The 6224-nt window shown below is 40.2% G+C and overlaps 1 long non-coding RNA gene across 1 annotated transcript; it reads left to right on the top strand.

The window, feature by feature from the left end:
- The first annotated feature begins 3223 nt into the window (after positions 1-3223).
- LOC119004939 lies at positions 3224-4756 on the top strand. Its single transcript, XR_005070345.1, has 4 exons — positions 3224-3651; positions 3737-3939; positions 4224-4385; positions 4619-4756. It is a non-coding gene; the product is annotated as an uncharacterized LOC119004939 (long non-coding RNA).
- The last annotated feature ends 1468 nt before the right edge of the window (positions 4757-6224 follow it).

Genomic DNA, 6224 nt, shown 5'->3' with positions numbered 1-6224 from the left:
TTGATAGAAATGACCATTCCATTAACTTTAGAGGACCTTCGTGTTCAGGGTAGTGATGATAACCATTTCATCAAGGAAAGTGAAGTACACGAGTCCTCTGCAATATTGTACCTTGTTTTGTTGTCTCATCCATCCACTCAGACTCCCTCTGTGGACTCAGACCATCCCACTTCCTCTCGATGGACGAGAGTCATGATTCATGGCATGGCTGCAGACTGTAATGCCCTTGGAAACGCTTGTATATCTCTTGTGAAATATTATGAATTCAAACTCTCAGTTGACAGCATTCTGTATACAGGAATCATCTGAAAGTCTGTATTTGTCCATGCTGATTCCTCTGTCGCTGCCTGCCTTCATCTTCTAGCGGACCCTACCTCTGGGCTTGGCAGCACTTGTTTGTCTCACATAGTGAGCTCACATGGGGAGTCATTCTGGCAGCTCTGGCAATCAGCTCACCAGTTCCTTCTCTCAGCCACTGGCACACAGTGCCACACTGAGAAACTGAGCATGGTATCTGTAACTAATAAACTGCATCTCTGCTGTGGGATTATCTGACATCTCAGACTGATCTCTGTGTGAAATGCTGCTCATCTACCTGAAAGCTGGAGTCAGAGAGACAAAAACATTGATTATGGTGACAAAACAAGAACTATTGATAAGCCCACCCATGTTTAAATTCTGATTAAATTAAATATAATGACATTTTTTCTCATTTACTCATTGATTTAAAGCCAATTTCTCCAAGGCCAGCTCATGTATTAATTCATCTTTTCAGTTTTTTTTGTATAACTTCTTTTGTCCATGAGTCAACACTTTCTGAGAACAGAAGCAATATCTCCATGGACAAAAAACTAACAGCAAACAGTCATATCTTCCAGGCATACAGTTAACAGATCAGTGGGTGTCACTTTATTTACAAAACACATCTAAGTCCAAGCTTGGAGTCAAATAGAGCTGCCAAACTTACAGAGTGTTTATGTGTGTGTCGTACAGAGTGGTGCCCTGGGGAAGGCTACGCCATCCTCTGTTATTCCTGTTTGTGTAGAGGCGGTTCCAGGGCCGAGGACATGCACACTCAATTTGCTCATGACTTCCACTGTGGCATGCTTTAAATTTGATCCAACTCAGGGATGTGAAAGAAGAAAAGAAAACATGACCTGGTCTGAATCCCAAGGAAAGGTCAAATGGGTACTTTGTCTCTGTCTAAGAAATGATGGAGCCATTAGTAACTTTAACAGCTACGATATATAGTGATGTATTATTTGATTTAAAGGGTAACTCTTGTAAATTGTACAGATTAAAGTGTTCACAGGTCTAGGGTACTACTGCATGTGGCAAAAGTAGCATAAAGCATTTTGTGTCTCCAGAGGAAGCCAAATTAAATCTGATAAATTGCCTCCAGTGATGTCACTCAGTGGTTAAGTTGTATTGTGGGGAACCATTTTGCACTCCTATAACACCATTGAACTCATTGTGGACAAAAAAAAAAAAAAAAAAGTTTATAATCGATACAGCAGAACCAGACATATCCCCCGCTTTTATTCAACACATTTTTTGTCCATTTAATCAAGGACATTACTCCCAGTGGAACTTAGCCACTGAGTGACATCGCTGAATGCTTTAAATGTCATGTAATGGAATGTTGGAATGTTTCATATAATGGAATGGTGGGCAAGATCATGGAATGTGGCATGTTGGGAAGTGTCATGGAAAGGAATGAGAGCAAGTCTCATGGAATGGAATCTCAGGACATGTCATAGAATGGAATATTCAGAGGTGTCATTGAATCTAATGTTGGGAGAGATCTTGAATGGAATGTTTGACGGTCTCATAGAACTGAATGTTGAGACGTTCACTTTAGGACAGAACATCTCCTATAGATATGTTCTTGTTTCTAAACGTATCATTGAACAGTCTCATGTCAACCCTGTGTGGCCAACAATCACACAGAATGCACGCAAAACTTTGTCTACGGATGACCCTCTTTTACAGGGAAGATCATAACTTAAGTGGGTGTTTTTGAGGATCTGAGAGACGAAGGGAAGATTTGAAACGGGCCTGTGATTGTTAAATATATCAGGAAGAAGGATGAGCAGGGTTTTAATCTTTGTTCCTATAACAGGCTGAGGGCACAGTACCAGGGAAGGGAGAAGTATTAATGAGAGTGAGCAGAGGGGGATCTAATGCTGAAAAAGAGTCTCATAATGAGCTTGGAAGTGAGAGTGTGGAATGACCAGCATGTTGGTTTTGCCGCAAGTGCTAATTTGATGAAGGTATCTTGAGATACTGTTGAGGGAGACAGGAGCTGAGCTACCACAGGTAACTCGAAAGGCTCTGGGGGAGAGGAGCAGGAACCAAAACTCTCATTATGGAAAATGTTAATCATCTTTGATTAGGTTCATTTGTGAAATCGTTAAGTCAGTTGACATCGAACAGAAGGATGATCACAAGGGAGGTTTCAAAACTGACTGTAACATGTCATGAGGGAAATTATGTTTTTCTTTTGCTGTATCCTGGAAAAAATGTGTCTCACTATTTCCTGTCAACGCTTCTGTCATTTCATGTCCAGCTATGCAGTAACCTGGGTGTTCCCACCATTCCCACCCACCTGCACCCTCTTCCTGGTATATGTAGCATTTATTCCACTTCTGTTCATTCCCCATCTGATCATCTGTTGTGCTTCTTCCCTAGTGTTCCAGTCATTTTCTCTTTCTGCCCGAGTGTTTCCTGTTATGACCCCCTGCCTGCCCTCTGCACACCTGCCTGCTTGCCTCAACCCTTGTTGGATACATGTGTTTCATCTCCCCTGCCCACTTGGCTTTTGCCGGTTTTAAAGTTTGAGCTTGCCAGCCTGGTCTCTGGGTCATGCTTTTGGGTGAGAACCTGTTTTGACTGAGTCTTAACAAAAACAAATGTATTCAGGTTATTTGTGTATTTTCCTTGGTCTCCACCATAGACTGCAGATCCCACTGGGAGAGGCTGCTTCAGCTTACTTGCACATGAGGCACCCAGAAATGGTCACTTTCCAAGCAAGTATCATTCTCCAGAGAAATGCCACTGTAATTGTTGGAAAAATGAATGAAAAACAATTTCCTGAGGTGCTGCATGGAAGCACTGATGCTACAAGGTACAGTAAGTCAGTTTTAATTCAAAGTGTCTGCCAAGACAGCGGATGCATTCACAGTTACATAAAAATGAAACAAGAGAGTGAGAGAGTGAAAAGAGAGGGCAATAGCTCATTTTCGTAGTTTAGTCTGTATTAGCTTTTATTTGGATCATGAGCAGGATTACCTTTTCTATGAGCATCACGGTGCGTTCACTTTTTTCTAGTACTTCCTGATTGCTTGATCTGCAAAGATATCATCACAACAAAGCTAGCATAATGAAACAGTCATAGGCTGTGTCCACCCTATGATAGGAAAAACAATATACGTTTCCCCCAATATATCACTACAAACACAAATCTCTAATATCAGTGATATTAATGATATGCATTCAACATAATTGTGCAGATTATAGACACTGTGTGGTGTGTTTTTTAACATTTTAAGACAGGACAATAAGATTTAAGACAACAAGATAACAAAGCCCCACTTTTGACCTCAAAATGACTTGCTCTACTAGAATGGCTATATCTCTGCATAAGAAAAGGTAAGAGCTGCTGGCTTTATCAGGTTCATAATGTGAGCATCCAGGTCATGATTACACTAACTATTTTGCCTTTTTCTCAATCTAGGGTTGCTAGCTAGGAGGCTGATGTTGTTCCCTGTAGTGACAGGGGTTTTTGAAAACAATGAAAGGCTTATAGCAACAGCCTACATCCTGTGGGTCAGACTGGCAGATAGATAACCAGACAGTGTAACATCCACCAGTGTTTTTGGCTGATTGAGAGAGGCTGGAAATCCAGTGGAGGAATTCATGTAACTGTCTCCTCCAAAGGTATTTTTTTTTTTTTTTAAATGTCATAAAGGCACAGATTTATTTATTGTATCAGGCTCGTGTTAATTAAAAAAAAAAAAAAAACAATAAGAACATTACACTTATCAGTATTGTTTTAGTGACAATGGGTCAAGTAATGTGCAGTGTGGAAGTGTTTGCTCACACTGACAAACCCTCAGAGCTGGTGATGGCTCAGGCACTGTCGACATCTCATCACAGCTCATAACTTTGCTGTTTTGGTTTCGTCTCACTGCTCTCATTATCCTTGTTTTCATACAAACCAGGCAGCTGTTGGCAGGAAAATAGCTCACATAGACAGTCTGTTAGCTACCTTCCTACCACTGAAAGGCAAAGTTAGCAACTATCTGAACAGCAGTGAGGCTTTAAGCAGCTAAATAGACGGTGATTCTCTCAGGGTTTGTTGGAAACCAAAACTGAACAAGAGGGTGAGTACGTGTCACAGTGGCCAGCAGTCCTATGCCAGATACACAGGCCAAAACAGTGGGCCACTGTCTGCTGTCGTATTGCTAATCACTCCTTACATCTTGTTCCTCTGTTGTTCCCGCTTGGGCAATGGCTAAAATCATCTAAACAAAAAAAAAAAAAAATCAGTGCTTGAACACCATCACAATTATTCCTTTTTCTAATTTCCTCTTTTACATTACTCCTTACTCATCAGGTATTCAGTCGTGATTCAGGCTCGATTCAAATGTAAACTACTCAGTGTGTTGAGAGAGCGCACACGGCTGAGAGAAAGTCACATCTACTGGAGTACTGTTATAGTAGTGACACTACAGGTGAGAGGACACACAAGAAGCGCAGAGGGTCAACAGCTACTGCATGCTGAAGAGACAAACTGAAGGAGGAGGTGGGTGGAGGGGGGTGGAGGGGATGACATGCTGGTAATTCAGCTCTGCATGAATCACTGTTCATTAATGTCTTACTGGGTTCGATCAGGAACTTTGAATGCAAGAACAGTGTCTGTTAATCTTGTATTGAAGCTGCCAATATGTAATGTTTTGCTGCTATTCCATAATTGAGTATTTTTCTGCATGAACATTTTTAAGGATACAGAGTTTCCCCAGAACGGTATACCGACTCGGAATGAAAATTATTGGAGAGTCCATTAATCCTCTCCATTCAAACCCCAAATTATAAATTCTTGCAGCAGCAATCCCTGAAGGACTAACTCTTTAGTTTATATCACATTCAATAAAAAGTTAATGGCAGAGCCAAATCAAGTTCTAATGCAGCTTTTAGAGCTTGTTACTGCATAGCTGGGAAAATTCATTTTAATGATGTACAACTCTGACAGCCCAATATCCAATAATCTCCTTAAAATATATATATATATATTTTCTTTGCTCTTTGGTGTTTGGTGTTTTAAGTAAGTAAAAAAAAATAAATCATTTCTAGAAATTAGCCTTGCAATATTGCAATGTCTGTCAGTTTTTCAATCTACATTTCACTCCAACAACTTTGGTACTACTTACTTCTCTACCACCATCATCTAGCTGACATTTGAAATAGCTTGCTAGCTTTTATTTTCAGAGTGGTATAACATAACACTGCAGGCTGAATAAGTGAAATGTTGTCATTCACTAAAATTAGTCAAATTATGTGGGCTAAAGAATGTGGGCTTACGCTCATACTTCCATAAGTAAATCAGATAACTTACATAAATGAACTTACACTACAAAAAATAATTATGTTAAGCATGATGTTTTCCTTTATCTAGACAAGTAACTTTTGTGACTAAACCTAACCAAACCATGACAGTTTCACAATAATTACATTCAAAAAGTCATCATCTGTCATTATATGTGAAATGTATGTCAACAAGCTCTATCTCGAAAGTCCAACATTGCATATTTATTTCTTACTTTAATCTTCACATACAAATCTGAGCAAGTCCGCTAGAGGGCAAAGTAAACCATCAAGGTTTGAAGTTCTGATTCTGATTCTGATCTCCTCAGTCGTATCACTGTAGGACAAGAAATGTAATACAGATTTTAATTACTTTAATGAAAAACTAATTATTGTTATTATGCAAACCAGAATATTGGTCTAATGATAACGTACCACAGAACCGGAGGCCATGATTAGTCTTAACCACCCCAGCATGTGCTATCCCTCCCTCCACCCCCACACCCTTGCAGGGCCCTCCACCAGGAGTGGCGTTATCCCAGCCGATAAGGTCCCCTGTCAGTCACATTGACCCCTGGGACATTGTGACATTTGCTGAGTAGAACAATGTCACAGCTGCTTACCTGACCTTTCACAAA

This window comes from Acanthopagrus latus, chromosome 16 (assembly GCF_904848185.1).
Source record: "Acanthopagrus latus isolate v.2019 chromosome 16, fAcaLat1.1, whole genome shotgun sequence".
NCBI lineage: Eukaryota > Metazoa > Chordata > Actinopteri > Spariformes > Sparidae > Acanthopagrus > Acanthopagrus latus.
This window is presented reverse-complemented; position numbering and strand designations above follow the sequence as displayed.